Below are 16,754 nucleotides of genomic sequence, written 5' to 3' on the forward strand. Positions count from 1 at the left end.
TAATTGTGAATGATTTACCTTTAAAAATGCCTTGACAATGAACTATTCCCATAAAACACTTCAGCCCTTTAGTGGTTCAGTTTCCGAAAACAGTAAAATCCAGACTTTTTATTTTTAACAACGAGGCGAAATACAAATTTTCATACATTTTGCTTACGTAGTGAAATATGTCCATAAAAACTTCCATTTCGTATTTCATCCCCATAGTGGCTGAATTTACCAAAACAGTGAAACACGTATATTTCATTTCTAACACTAAAAAATGTATTTTTCTTTATTTTTAACCGCGAAGTCAAATACCAGTTTTCATAGATGTAGCTTTACAAATACAGTAGTTCTTCAATAATTATTTCCAAGAAAACGCCCACCCACTATTTCACCCCCATACGGTTTAAATTTCCAAAACTGCTGAAACACGTATTTCTTTATTTCTGACCAAGAAACCAAATACCAGTTTTCGTAGGTCTGATTTCGTAACTCCCTTAATAGTGACCACCTTTCATCCCGTATTTCACCCCGTTAGGGGTCTTCACATTTCAAGTTTCTGTCTTTAACGGCTTGGGCTGGGCGATCATGAGTCATTCAGTCAGGGCACTGCTTTTTTGGATACACAGATTGAGCACCGCTGCTTTACTTTTTCTAGCAAAAGTATTTGGCTGAGTGGACAATGTTATCAGTGAAAGCCAAGGTTGTCTCGTAGTCAGGTAATGAGTGTAGGAGAACAAATGAAGGAATCTTGAATCGGCGCTCATGACAATGTCCTAGTGGAGATGGTTTGCCATTACAATTCATGAAGTGGTAAATGTATATCAATGTCGTGTGGACGACTGCAAAGAGTGCTTATACGGTATAGTGTCAATTGTGTGTTGTTATGGCTGAAAGCAAGGGAGAGGTCGAAATCCCATGCCAGTACACATCTATTGCTCTCGCATTGCACCAATGGAGCCACCTAACTTGTCTGTCCCCATCCAAAAGGGGGACCACCGTCAACAGCATTACATGCCCTCATTTCATGAAACACTGCAGAGAAGTCTGGAATTTATCCACGACTCCATTGGCGCAACGACTCGTGATCAGGAACTTTGCGTCACATCTCGTCCGCTTACCGACCAAACAATGACACTGGAAATTTTCCACCACCAGGATTCGAACCGCACAAGCGTGCGTTAGTGATTTCGGCTACGGAGGTGGGTGCGTCCAGCTTCACCGTTCCGAAGACCGGGCTTTTAACGGAAACGTTGAAGAATGGTTCGTCTCATATCTCGGAATTGGAAGGCTGCCCTACAGTGTTAAGGAACACATTCGAATATGACTGGGGTCTTGAAACTGAGTGTGCTGTAAAATTCTGTTTCCGGACGTTGCATTATCTGCGTCTAAATAAGGCAAATAATTCCATAATTCAGAATAAATAGATAGAACGCCTAAATGAATGAAACTTCTATCATATTTTTAACTTTACTCTTTGTTCTGCACAAATCGTGAAATATTTTTAAAGTGACTCGATTTTACTTATAAACAATCCCCTATCTTCCGTTATTTGTCGGTAGAATAATTCCATATTTAAGGTTGAATAACACATACTCTATTTTCGTTCTATTGATTTTTGTTTATTTGAAACAAGTTTGCGGCTTATTAGGCCATCTTCAAGAAACAACTGGGTAGCTTCTGAAAAGGACACTGGTTCTTAGGCAACCAAATACTATGGCCAAAGATAAAATCACTTGCAACACTGATGTACATCAAACTTGTTTCTTAACGTTCAAATTACATTTTACACAATGGGTAATGTCAAGCACAATAAATAATTTAGCTATATATAGAGGGTGTCCCATTTATCTTCACCACACCCTGAATAACTGTTTGTTCAGTTGCAACTTAGAAAATGTTTCAAGCAAATGTTCTTTAGCCGACAGAGGGACATCAATCAGCATCATTGCCTTCGTTGTAGCTTTGTTTTTTACAAAGATATGAACAGCGGTATGACTTTTTTAAATGGCATCCTGCATTTTTTGTTCCTCTCCTAAAGACGTATTCAAAAATGTATGCATTTTTTATTCATTTCCTCTCCTAAAGACCTATTCAAAAATGTATCACAGTGTACCATTCACAGAAACACACAACGTTATTAATTACATAACACGACACTGACGTTGACGCTCCCAGTGCTTAGTGCAGGTAGTCGGGTAATGGAACTCATCCACGTGCTGACGTTGACAGAGGACAAATGTAAACATAAGTACAATGCACACCCGTCATTCCGTCAACCATCGTCAGTTGAAGAGTTTTCTGAGCAGAATGTACACCAACGAAGAGAAGGTAGAAATGCCACTCATGCATGGGCAATGCAAGTTAAATGGCTCTGAGCACTATGGGACTCAACTGCTGAGGTCATTAGTCCCCTAGAACTTAGAACTAGTTAAACCTAACTAACCTAAGGACATCACAAACATCCATGCCCGAGGCAGGATTCGAACCTGCGACCGTAGCGGTCTTGCGGTTCCAGACTGCAGCGCCTTTAACCGCACGGCAATGCAAGTTAGCAGAATAGTAATTGCAATACTGTTTTCTTATGTACGGGTACATTTAGTACAGTAGTTTAGTCCTTTTAAATACTGTTGTGCAGAGTAGGTAAACAGTAAAGGCTGGCCTTCCTACAAACTGCATCGACATAACGTTTCTTTTATTGTTGTTGTTGAAGGTAGGCGAAATGCTATGCAGGTAGCGGAACTGTACAGAGAGCGATATCCTGACAAGAACCCACCTTCACTACGGATGTTTTTTGTCGTTGCGACTCTTCAGGAAACGGGGAGTTTCAACCCACGACTCACACAGACGAAGCTGCCGAAGTTACTGTTCTCGCTTCCGTTGCTATGAAACCACATGTGAGCACACGACAGCTTGAACACGAGACTGGCATTCCTTAAACCAGTGTGCATCGTACTCTTACACGTCACCGGTCCCATCCTTACCATGTACACCTACATCAAGAATTGCATGTGAATGATTTCCCCAGTGGGCACAGCAGCAAATCTTCGCCAACCCGAACCTCTTCTCCAATGTTCTGTTTACCGAAGAATATTCCTTCGCAAACAGAGGACAGGTAAATACAAGGAACATCCATTATTGCTCCAGCGACAACCCATGATGGCTTAGACAGGTGGAACAGCAGCGTCAATGGAGAGTTAACGTCTGGTGTGGGTTCGTCCTCTTCTGGATGAAGTGCCGCTAAGAACCAGAACGCTTATGTGGTATAAACACGTTGGATGTCCAGCACATAATGCCTTGAGTGCACGTCGTCTTCTGAACCGAAGGTATACTAACAGATGGATTGGTCGAGGAGGCACAGTTACTTGATCTGCTAGGTCTCCTGATTTAAATCCTCTGGGCTTTTTCCTAGGGGATGCATTAAAGACGTCTAACGCGATATTCCAAGAACTGCAGAGGATATGCAGGAACGTATCGTGCCTGGTTGTAATTCTCTTCAGCAGGCAACACTGGAAGCAGTAAATAATTCTTTCATTCAACGAGTGCACCAGTGTATCGGTGTCCAGGGTCACCAATTTGAGCACCTTTGAATGTTCTACTCCTGGGCAATGGTACACGAGAGTCAAAGTCGATTTTGTGTTATGTGTTTACTAGGTTTTCGTTTATTTTCTGGCAACTCCAGCAAGTGGACGAATTTGTGATCCCGGGCTCAACGTCAATGTTGTGTTATGTAATTAATAACGTTGTGTTACAGTTAATGGTACACTGTGATACATTTTTGAATAGTTCTTTATGAGAGGAAATGAATTAGCGAATAAAAAATACAGGGTGTCATTTAAGAAAGTCATGCCGCTGTTCATATCTTTGTAAAAAAACAAAGCTAGACCGAAGGCAATCATGCTGATTGATGTCCCCCTGATGGCTAAAGAACATTTGCTTGAAACATTTTGTAATTTTCATCTGGACAAACAGTTATTTAGCGTGGTCAACGTTACCGCTGGATATATTTCGTAAACCACATCAAATACTGACAAATCTATTCCACAGACCGAACGTGAGGAGAGGGGCTAGTGTAATTGTTTAATACAAACCATACAAAAATGCACGGAATTATGTTTTTTAACACAAACCTGCGTATTTTTAAATGGAACCCCGTTAGTTTTGTTAGCACATCTGAACATATAAACAAATACGTAATCAGTGCCGTTTGTTGCATTGTAAAATGTTAATTACATCCGGAGATACTGTAACCTAAAGTTGACGCTTGAAACCTCCGACGTTCAGTTGCGTGTTGTAACAAACACGGGCCACGGTCGGCGAGCAGCATCTGCAGGGACATGTTTACTAAGACGACCGTGTTTACGAGTGTGGCTGTAGTGCACTGTTGTGGTTTGGTCTAGCTGTCGCAGTGTCCGCATGTAGGGCTTGCTGCTATTGTTCTGCATTCGTCTCCGCACGCAGACCAACTGTAGTACACCGTGTTACCAGACGTCTGTGATGGTGTAGTGTTGTAGGAACTGTGACCATGGTGTATTCGAACTCTGAAAAGCGGAGATGATACTCATCTATGGCGAGTGTCGACGAAATGCAGCTGAAGCCTGCAGGGTGTATGCAGAACGGTACCCGGACAGAGAGCATCCAACGTGCCGCACATTGCAAAACATCTACCGCCAACTGTATGCAACAGGTATGGTCGTAGCACGCAAACGGGTCCGTAACAGGCCCGTCACAGGAGAAGCGGGTGCAGTTCGTGTGTTAGCTGCTGTTGCCATGAACCCACACATGAGTACACGGGACATTGCGAGAGCCGGTGGACTGAGCCAAAGTAGTGTCATGCGCATACTGCATCGTCACCGCTTTCACCCGTTTCATGTGTCGCTACATCAGCAATTACAAGGTGATGACTTTAATCATCGAGTGCAATTCTGTCAATGGGCATTAACAGAGAATGCGTTGCAGTTCTACCTGTTTACCGATGAAGCGGGTTTCACAAACCACGGGGCAGTGAATCTACGGAACATGCATTACTGGTCCGTGGACAATCCTCGCTGGCTCAGACAGGTAGAGCGACAGCGACCGTGGACTCTAAATGTATGGTGCGGAATCAACGGCGACCACCTCATTGGTCCTCACTTCATTGCAGGGGCCCAAACAGCTGCAACATACATCGCGTTTCTACAGAATGATCTGCCAACGTTGCTCGAAAATGTCCCACTGGAAACGCGTCGACGTATGTGGTATCAGCATGATGGTGCACCTGCACACAGCCGGCCGACGTGGCCGTGCGGTTAAAGGCGCTGTAGTCTGGAACCGCAAGACCGCTACGGTCGCAGGTTCGAATCCTGCCTCGGGCATGGATGTTTGTGATGTCCGTAGGTTAGTTAGGTTTAACTAGTTCTAAGTTCTAGGGGACTAATGACCTCAGAAGTTGAGTCCCATAGTGCTCAGAGCCATTTGAACCATTTTGCACCTGCACATTCCGCAATTAACACTAGGCTGACCCTTGACAGGATGTTTGACGGGCGTTTCATAGGACGTGGAGGACGCATAAATTGGCCAGCCCGTTCTCCTGATTTTACACCTCTGGACTTCTTTCTGTGGGGTACGTTAAAGGAGAATGTGTACCGTGATGTGCCTACAACCCCAGAGGATATGAAACAACGTATTGTGGCAGCCTGCGGCGACATTACACCAGATGTACTGCGGGGTGTACGACATTCATTACGCCAGAGATTGCAATTGTGTGCAGCAAATGATGGCCACCACATTGAACATCTATTGGCCTGACATGTCGGGACACACTCTATTCCACTCCGTAATTGAAAACGGAAACCACGTGTGTACGTGTACCTCACCCCTCATGGTAATGTACATGTGCGTCAGTGAAAAAGACCAATAAAAAGGTGTTAACATGTGGACGTAATGTGCTGTTCCAGTCTCTTCTGTACCTAAGGTCCATCACCGTTCCCTTTGGATCCCTACGTAATTCGGTGCTCTCCGATACACACGATGGAACAGCGGAGGAGTGGTACTCAAGCGTCAACTTTAGGTTACAATATCTCCGGATGTAATCAACATTTTACAATGCAACAAACGGCACTGATTACGTATTTGTTTATATGTTCAGATGTGCTAACAAAACTAACAGGGTTCCATTTAAAACAACGTAGGTTTGTGTTAAAAAACATACTTCCGTGCATTTTTTTATGGTTTGTATTAACCAATTACACTAGCCCCTCTCCTCAGGTTCGGTCTGTGGAATCGATTCGTCAGTATTTGATGTGGTTTACGAAATATATCCAACGGTAATGTTAGGTGACTCACCCTGTATATATGTGTGTGTGTGTTTTGACATTGTCTGAGAAACAGGTAAATTGAGCACTCTTCATTTATGTTGCGCAACAAAAGTAAACTAAACTTTAGGCAATGGACAGTATTACACACACTAATTAACATACAGAATCCTACAGTATCACAGATTGTATGGTTATGATGCAGTCGACCAGCCACGTACGCACAAATTGCCACAATCACACGTACTACTACACAACATTAAACCACAATACAATTTTTGAATGATTTCCTGATGCCTCCTCAACTGCTATTCTCTTTATTTCATGTACGATTGACCAGTTTCAGCCTTAAGCCATTTTCAAGTATTTTAGGAATGATTTTTTAGCAGTAAATTATGCGATGTATGTCGTTACTCCTATGGCTCGATGTTATGCTTGAAAATGGTCTAAGGCCCGAAATTGTACAATCGCACATGAAATAAAGAGAATGGCAGTTGAAGGCATCACGAAATCGTTTAAAAAATTAATCGCATCTGCAGACCACATCGCACTGAAAATTAAATAGAATTTCTAATTCCTTACCTTGCTTACCCTACAAGCTTCAACGGTATAACTTCCAATACTTTAATATTGTATATTTCAACTACATACTGTATTTAATAGTGCCCATTGTACAAAGATGTTATTTACAATATGAAACATGTGTGTTCCTCAACTTAAGTTACTAGCGCTCCGTCAGATACCTCTCAACCACTGTCACGACCAAACAAACTATGGCATGAAGAGTATCGGTTTAACAGTTTTCAGACAATGCAAAAACCTCACAATATATTGGATTAGAACCATTTAATCTGTAATACGGTGTACTTTAATTATTTATTGTGCTTAACATTGCCGGCCGGGGTGGCCGGGCGGTTCTAGGCGCTACAGCCTGGAACCGCGCGACCGCTACGGGCTCAGGTTCGAATCCTTGCTTAACATTGTCCGTTGTGTAAAATGCAATTTGAACGTTAAGAAATAAGTTTCATAGGCAATATTCTACGTAAGTGAATGGATCTTTGCTTGTAATGTTTGGTTACCTAAGAACCAGTATTCATTTGAGACGCTAGTCAGTTGTTTCCAGAAGATGGCCTAATAAGCCCAAAAGTAGTTCAAATAGTTCAAATGGCTCTGAGCACTATGGGACTTAACTTCTGAGGTTAACAGTCGCCTTGAACTTAGAACTACTTAAACCCAACTAACCTAAGGAAAAAAAATGGCTCTGAGCACTATGGGACTCAACTTCTGAGGACATCAGTCCCCTAGAACTTAGAATTACTTAAACCTAACCTAAGGACATCACACACATCCATGCCCGAGGCAGGATTCAAACCTGCGACTGTAGCGGTCGCGCGGTTCCAGACTGTAGCGCCTTAACCTTAGGACAGCACACACATCCATGTCCGAGGTAGGATTCGAACCCGCGACCATAGCGGTCGCGCGGTCCCAGACTGTCGCGCTAGAACCGATCGGCCACCCACACCGGCCCCAAAAGTAGTCTCATATAAACAAAAATCAGTACAACAGAAAAAGTGTGGTTGTTATTCAACCTTAAATACAGTGGTCACACAGCAAAGTTTTTCCCCGAGGGCACAGTTACGTCAGCGCCTGCAAACGGTTGCTCGTACGAAAAAAATAGAGGTGGAGCCCCTCCACGCCCACACCGGCATGATGGCCAACACAAAAGGTCTACTGCCATCTCTGCATAAGGGTTAGTATTCACTAAAGTGAGGTGTCGCAGGATGTGGGTGCTGCGATGTTTGCGTACGTCTGGTTAGGATTAACCATTAATACGCGCTCATCTGGAGATAGATTGGTCGAAATCTGACGAAGGGTAGCGGTTTGAAGGGCAGAGGAAAAAAAGTGCCAAGGCAAGAGCCAAGGGAAAAAAAACTCTGCGAAAGTTAGGTCGGGCGGCAAGAGCAGTAGCGGTTGTCTTGCTGCCTGCGATAGGTTGTACAAGGATAGGCTTTGTTAGTAGTGGGTATCATGCATGTCGATACCTTGATGTTGTGCGTTTGTGCTGCTCGGCGGCTGGCGCTGGGTGCTGGTACAGAGTCCTCGTTCAGCGTCCTGCGACCTGCAACAGTTAGTTTTGTTATCGGTCTTGTGTCCGATGGTCATATACCGGAGGCACAGTGTGAGGGAGTGTTGGCAGATTGTTCGTGCGTCTGTGGGCGAGCTCGTCGGTGTCCCTGCTGTGGCCTGTTGGTCGGCTCTAATAGCAGCTGGTGGTTGCCAGTCAGTGTTGCTGATATGCAGGGGCTTACCGACGTTTGTCGCTGTTTGCGTATGTTAGTTTACCATAGGTGGTTATGCCCTAGCTAGCAGTGTCTTTTGCGCTCGTACGAGTAAATACCTGTATTTAGCGGTGTAAAATACGTTTTTACAGTTCAGTGTTTTTTACGGGCTTGTTGCACCAGGCAGCCAATTTTCTTTGTTTGTCAATAACACGTGTAATCGAAATGTCATACCACGCCACTGCCTTCGCTGGCATTTCCAACGAGGTCAGAATACGGGGCGCAGCCGCAGGTGTTCGGCGTGGTTCGCCAGGTGTGAAACACGGCACAGCGACCGGAGTAACACGTAGCGGCCGGCGCATTACGGTCACGTGCCGCCTTACTACTTGCGCTCACGCCAGCCGGGCTGGAGATGGAGGCGCAGCACGGGACTGCCGGGTCACGGGAAATTCTGTAACACCGCCTTCTCACACCTCTTCATCCTTGCACCACCCAAACATGAGCGTCCTCAAATGTTTGTGTAGTTCAAAATACACTACTCGCCATTAAAATTGCTACACCACGAGGATGACAAGCTACAGACGCGAATTTAACCGCTTCTCAGAGCATTCACACAAGGTTGGCGCAGGTGGCGGCAACTACGACGTGCTGACATGAGGAAAGTTTCCAACCGATTTCTCATACACAGCCAGCAGTTGACCGGCGTTGCCTGGTGAAACGTTGTTGTGATGCCTCGTATAAGGAGGAGAAATGCGTACCATCACGTTTCCGACTTTCATAAAGTTCGGATTATAGTCTATCGCGATTGCGGTCTATCGTATCGCGACATTGCAGCTCGCGTTGGTCGAGATCCAATGACTGTTAACAGAATATGGAATCGGTGCGTTCAGGAGGGTAATACGGAACGCTGTGCTGCATCCCAACGGCCTCGTATCACTAGCAGTCGAGATGACAGGCATCTTATCCGCATGGCTGTAACGGATCGTGCAGCCACGTCTCGATCTCTGAGTCAACAGATGGGGACATTTGCAAGACAACCATCTGCACGAACAGTTCGACGACGTTTGCAGCAGCATGGACAATCAGCTCGGAGAACGTGGCTGTGGTTACCCTTGACGCTGCATCACACACAGGAGCGCCTGCGATGATGCACTCAATGACGAACCTGGGTGCACGAATGGCAAAACGTCATTTCTTCGGATGAATCCAGGTTCTGTTTACAGCATCATGATGGTCGCATCCGTGTTTGGCGACATCGCGGTGAACGCACATTGGAAGCGTGTATTCGTCATCGCCATACTGGCGTATCACCCGGCGTGATGGTTTGGTGTGCCATTGGTTACACGTCTCGGTCAACTCTTGTTCGCATTGACGGCAGTTTGAACAGTGGACGTTACATTTCGGATGTGTTACCACCCGTGGCTCTACCCTTCATTCGATCCCTGGATTTCAGCAGGATAGTGCACGACCGCATGTTGCAGATCCTGTACGGGCCTTTCAGGATACAGAAAATGTTCGACTGCTACCCTGTCCAGCACATTCTCCAGATCTCTGACCAACTGAAAACGTCTGGTCAATGGTGGCCGAGCAACTGGCTCTTCACAATACGCCAATCACTACTTTTGATGAACTGTGGTATCGTGTTGAAGCTGCATGGGCAGCTGTACCTGTAAACGCCATCCAAGCTCTGTTTGACTCAATGCCCAAGCGTATCAAGGCCGTTATTACGCCCAGAGGTGGTTGTTCTGGGTACTGAGTTCTCAGGATCTATGCACCCAAATTGCGTGAAAATATAATCACATCTCAGTTCTAGTATAATATATTTGTCCAATGAATACATATTTATCATCTGCATTTCTTCTTGGTGTGGCAATTTTAATGACTAGTAGTGTATAAAAAAAGTTGCAGATAAACTGAGGAGAGGCAATATAATGACTACTACCCACTAAGAGACTGATTATCGCAGGTGGCGCCGGTCAACACGTGACGTGATAAGGAAAATACACTGAAGAGCCAAAGAAACTGGTACACCTGCCTAATATTGTTTGGGGCCCCCGCGAGCACGCAGAACTGCCGCAATACGCCGTGGCATGGACTCGACTAATGTTGAAGTAGTGCTGGAGCGAACTGACACCATTAATCCTGCAGGGCTATCCATAAATCTGTAAGAGAACTCCGGGGTGGAGATATCTTCTGAATAACACGTTGCAAGGCATCCCAGATACGCTACATAAAGTTCACGTGTGGGGATTTGGTAGACAGCGGAAGTGATTAAACCGTGCAGTGTGTTCCTGAAGCCACTCTGTAGCAATTTTGGACGTGTGGGGTGTCGCATTGTCCTGCTGGAATTGCCGAAGTCCGTCGTAATGCGCAATGGACATGAATGGACGCAGGTGATCAGACAGGATGCTTGCGTACGTGTCACCTGTCGGTGTCGTATCTAGACTTATCAGGGTTCCATATCACTCCAACTGCAGACGGCACACACCAGCTTGAACTGTACCCTGCTGACATGGAGGGTCCATAGATTCATAACATTGTCTCCATACGAGTACACATCCATCCGCTCGATGCAATTTGAAACGAGACTCGTCCGACCAGACAACTTGTTTCCAGTCATCAATAGTCCAATGTCGGTGTTGACGGGTCCAGGCGAGGCGTAAAACTTTGTGTCGTGCAGTCATCAAGGGTACACGAGTGGCCCTTCGGCTCCGATAGCCCATATCGATGATGTTTCGTTGAATGGTTCGGACGCTTACACTTGCTTAAGGCGCAGCATTGAAATCTACAGCAATTTGCGGAAGGGTTGCACTTCTTTCACGTTGAACGATTCTCTTCAGTTGTCGTTGGCTCCGTTTTTGCACGATGTTTTTCCGGGCGCAGCGATGTCGGAGATTTGACGTTTTACCGGATTCCTGATATTCACGTTACACTTATGAAATGGCCGTACGGGAAAAATCCCCACTTGATTTTGGTAAATGAAACATGCAAAGAGGAGAGTATTTTGCCGCCGGCCGTTGTGGCCGAGCGGTTCTAGTAGAGTATTTTCCCATATGGTTATTATGCAATATTTTGTTATTTACAGTTTTATTCCACTAATACCGACTTTTTTGATGCAAGAATCTAGTTTTTAAGGGCCTTCGACAGCTGGTGAACAGAGAAATGCTGGCAGGAATATTGAACCGTGCTGCCTTTAGAGACGTCCACAACTGCAAACCTGTTGCTGGTGCAGGATTTTGCGCACGAACTAACATCTCGATTACGTCCCATAAATGTTCGATGGGATTCGTGTCGGCCGTTCTGCGCGGAACTATCATTAGCTCGAACTGTCCAGAATGTTCTTCAAACCAATTGCGGACAGTTGTGGCCCGGTGACATGGCCCCCTGCCGTCCATAAAAATTCCATCCTAGTTCGGGAACAAAAAGCCCATGAATGGCTGCAAATGGTTTCCAAGTAACCGAACACAGTTATTTCCAGTCAATGATCGGCTCAGTTGGACCAGAGAACCCACCCCATTCAGGGTAAGGACATCCCACACCACAATGGATCCACCACCAGCTTTCACAATGCCTTGTTGACAACTCGCGTCCACGGCTGCGTGTGGTCTGCGCCATACTCTGACTCTACCGTCAGCTCTAACCAACTAAAATCGCGACTCATCTGAGCAGGCCACGGTTTTCCAGTCGCTTAGGGCCCAGCCAATATGGTCACGAGCCCAGGAGAGGTGCCGCTACACTGTCCAAACGTATACGTTCGTTGTACGTACCATATGCACTTCTCCGGTAATTTTACGCAGTGTTGCTTGTCTGTTAGCACTGACAACACGCAAAAGCTGCTGCTCTGGGTCGTTATGTGAAGGCCGTCGGCCACTGCGTTCTCCATGGTGAGATGTTATACCCGAAATTTGGTATTCTCGGGATACCTGACACTATGCATCTCGTTCCCTAACGACTTCCGGAATGGGATGTCCCGTGGGTCTAGCTCCAACTACCACTCTGTGTTCAGTCTATTAATTCTCGTTGTACGGCCATAATCACGTCGCAAACCTTTTCACAAGAATCACCTAAGTACAAATGACAGCTGCGCTAATGCACTGCCCTTTTATACCTTGAACACGCGATACTGCCGCCAGCTGTGAATGTGCATCCTGCTGTCCCATGACTTTTGTCACCTCAGATTCCCTATCATGTCACGTACCCGCAACGCCACCAGGCAAGCATTCGACAAAAAATAAAAACACGTACAACCGTCCTTAGGAGTTTATTATTTTCTCGCTACCAGTTTCGACACTTCATCGCGTCATCTTCAGGCAATGAAGCGTCGAAACTGGTAGCGAAAAAATACACCACTGGCCATTAAAATTGCTACACCTAGAAGAAATGCAGATGATAAACGGGTATTCATTGGACAAATATATTATACCAGAACTGACATGTGATTACATTTTCACGCAATTTGCGTGCATAGATCCTGAGAAATCAGTACCCAGAACAACCACCTCTGGCCATAATAACGGCCATAATACGCCTGGGCATTGAGTCAAACAAAGCTTGGATGGCGTTTACAGGTACAGCTGCCCATGCAGCTTCAACACGATACCACAGTTCATCAAGAATAGTGACGGGCGTATAGTGACGAGCCAGTTGCTCGGCCACCATTGACCAGACATTTTCAATTGGTGAGAGATCTGGAGAATGTGCTGGCCAGGGCAGCAGTCGAACATTTTCTGTATGCTGAAAGCCCCGTACAGGACCTGCAACATGCGGTCGTGCATTATCCTGCTGAATTGTAGAGTTGCGCAGGGATCGAATGAAGGGTAGAGCCACGGGTCGTAACACATCTGAAATGTAACGTCCACTGTTCAAAGTGCCGTCAATGCGAACACGAGGTGACCGAGGCGTGTAACCAATGGCACCCCATACCATCTCGCCGGGTGATACGCCAATATGGCGATGACGAATACACGCTTCCAATGTGCGTTCACCGCGATGTCGCCAAACACGGATGCGACCATCATGATGCTGTAAACATAACCTGGATTCATCTGAAAAAATGTCGTTTTGCCATCCGTGCACCCATGTTCGTCGTTGAGTACACCATCGCACGCGCTCCTGTCTGTGATGCAGCGTCAAGGGTAACCGCAGCCATGGTCTCCGAGAAGATAGTCCATGCTGCTGCAAACGTCGTCGAACTGTTCGTCCAGATGGTTGTCTTGCAAACGTCCCCATCTGTTGACTCAGAGATCGAGACGTGGCTGCACGATCCGTTACAGCCATGCAGATACCATGCCTGTCATCTCGAATGCTAGTGACACGAGGCCGTTGGGATCCAGCACGGTGTTCCGTATTACCCTCCTGAACCCACCGATTCCATATTCTGTTAACAGTCATTGGATCTCGACCAACGCGAGCAGCAATGTCGCGATACGATAAACTGCAATCGCGATAGGCTACAATCCGACCTTTATCAAAGTTGGAAACCTGATGGTACGCGTTTCTCCTCCTTACAAGAAGCATCACAACAACGTTTCACCAGGCAACGCCGGTCAACTGCTGTTTGTGTATAAGAAATCGGTTGGAAACTTTCCTCGTGTCATCTCGTTGTAGGTGTCGCCACCGGCGCCAACCTTGTGTGAATGCTCTGGAATGCCAATTATTTGCATATCACAGCATCTTCCTTCTGTCGGTTAAATTTCGCGTCTGTAGCACGTCACCTTCGTGGTGTAGCAATTTTAATGGCCAGTAGTGTAATTAAATCGTAAGGACGACTGTAGGTGTTTTTATTTCTTGGCGATAGTAAACGGCGTCGTCCCAGAGACATCTTGCTAAAAGGTTGGACATAAAAAAGGCAAGCATTCAGTCGCGCGACGGGCAGTGGTCATAATGTTTTGTTTCATTTGTGTAGATGAAGGGGTGGATGTTAAGTGGCTGGTGATGTTGCAGAGCAGGTGTCGCCGGCATTTCGGCAAAATTACGCACAGGAGCACAAACCAACCCTGTCCGCACTCTCCACGGTCCAAAAGTGGACCACCGATAGTACACACGATACTGCCCGGAGTGACAGAAGTTAAACGACAGAAATAGTGATAGTAATAAAAAAAATAAACTCCTGGAGGCCCAACGGTACTGACCGGCCGCCGCGTCATCCTCAGCTCATAGGTGTCACTGGATGCGGATATGGAGGGGCGTATGGTCAGCACACCGCTCTCCCGGCCGTATGTCAGTTTGCCTCACAAGGGCTGAGTGACCCCGCTTGCCAACAGCGCTCGGTAGACCGCATGCTCACCCATCCCAGTGCTAGCCCAGCCCGACAGCGCTTAACTTCCGTGATCTGACGGGAACCGGTGTTACCACTGCGGCAAGGCCGTTGGCTAGTAATATTAATAGTAACAATAATAATAATAAAGCGTCTTCGCACCTTCGGGTTTCTGAAGTGACAATGAAGCACTTATACAGCTTATACGTAGTCAAACCAGAAACACAACTTTGACGCTGAATGGGTTGAGAAGCTTGAATCCCTCTTCCTGTGATATGACTCCGTCAGAAAATTGCCAGCGTGGGCCACGAACACTGACCGACTTAACTTCACGCACAGAGGCGCATGGTTCAAATGGCTCTGAGCACTATGGGACTCAACTGCTGAGGTCATTAGTCCCCTAGAACTTAGAACTAGTTAAACCTAACTAACCTAAAGACATCACAAACATCCATGCCCGAGGCAGGATGCGAACCTGCGACCGTAGCGGTCTTGCGGTTCCAGACTGCAGCGCCTTTAACCGCACGGCCACTTCGGCAGACAGAGCCGCATGTGTCACGTTTTGGGCGTGTCATAAAGACACGCACGAGGGCTCCACATTTTCTGAATTGCGTTGCGTCATTAATTGTTTCGTTAATGAACCCACAGTGGCGTTCGTCCTTCCAGAACGCTAAGCTAGTGAACATCATGTTTTCGACAGTGCCCCACAATTTAAAAGGCTATCAGCTCGAGCTGATACGTGAACTTGTAACGGTGAGCACTGCGTACCTGGTAACTAGATTTGAACGTAAGGCCTTCCAAGTAGCGGCACTGGTGACATGTTCATTTTGCTCATTCGTAATAATAGGGCAGTATTTGAGTAGGCGCTGGCTTCTCTCATATTAAGCTGCTTGGCGACGTACATTTCACATATCTTTCGCAATTCTCCGGAGGTACTGACTTCGCCTGACCTTTCGCCGCCGTCTGTTTTCTCCAGGTCTCAAGTGGCTCTGAGCACTATGGGACTTAACTGCTGAGGTCATCAGTCCCCTAGAACTTAGAACTACTTAAACCTAACTAACCTAAGGACGTTACACACATCCATGCCCAAGGCAGGATTCGAACCTGCGACCGTAGCGTTCGCTCAGTTCCAGACTGTAGCGCCTAGAACCGCTCGGCCACTCAGGCCGGCTCTCCAGGTCTCATCCGTCACCTACTCATCCATTTCGTCCTCTTCCTACAGCACCGTCGAAGATAGTCATAAAACGGAAACACAAACCCATTAGTCTCTTGTCTGCAGTACACTAGTAAACCTTTACACTTAAGTCCTTTCTTCTATCCGCCTCCGTGCCTCTTTATCCACCATCTCCCCCCGAAACTTCAACCAATTTCCTATAGCCAAGCATGACTTTAATCCCGATGTTTAAACCAAAACATTATGGCCACTGCCCCCCGCAACATTGGATGCCGCCTGCTGGCGTTGCGGGCACGTGACGCGGCAACTGAAGCAAGCAAGCAGAGCAAACACGAACTGCCGATTACCCTAGCGAAGATACGGGCTGAAAATGGTTCAAATGGCTCTGAGCACTATGGGACCTAACATCTGAGGTCATCAGTCCCCTAGAACTTAGAACTTCTTGTTGTTGTTGTTGTGGTCTTCAGTCCTGAGACTGGTTTGATGCAGCTCTCCATGCTACTCTATCCTGTGCAAGCTTCTTCATCTCCCAGTACCTACTGCAACCTACATCCTTCTGAATCTGCTTAGTGTGTTCATCTCTTGGTCTCCCTCCACGATTTTTACCCTCCACGCTGCCCTCCAATACTAAATTGGTGATCCCTTGATGCCTCAGAACATGTCCTACCAATCGATCCCTTCTTCTGGTCAAGTTGTGCCACAAACTTCTCTTCTCCCCAATCCTATTCAATACTTCCTCATTAGTTATGTGATCTACCCATCTAATC

General features: G+C 46.3%; 1 long non-coding RNA gene and 1 pseudogene across 1 annotated transcript in view; both read right to left on the reverse strand.

Annotated features, from left to right (window-relative positions):
• Window positions 1–16,754, reverse strand: part of LOC126251809 (uncharacterized) — a 781,546-nt gene that overhangs the window by 412,843 nt on the left and 351,949 nt on the right. Inside the window, exon 4 of the long non-coding RNA XR_007545788.1 lies at window positions 8,321–8,397. This is a non-coding gene — a long non-coding RNA (uncharacterized LOC126251809). The remainder of the gene's footprint in view (window positions 1–8,320; window positions 8,398–16,754) is intronic.
• On the reverse strand, window positions 14,812–14,929 carry LOC126254296 (5S ribosomal RNA; annotated as a pseudogene).

The sequence above is a fragment of the Schistocerca nitens genome, chromosome 4, assembly GCF_023898315.1.
Source record: "Schistocerca nitens isolate TAMUIC-IGC-003100 chromosome 4, iqSchNite1.1, whole genome shotgun sequence".
Classification (NCBI taxonomy): Eukaryota; Metazoa; Arthropoda; class Insecta; order Orthoptera; family Acrididae; genus Schistocerca; species Schistocerca nitens.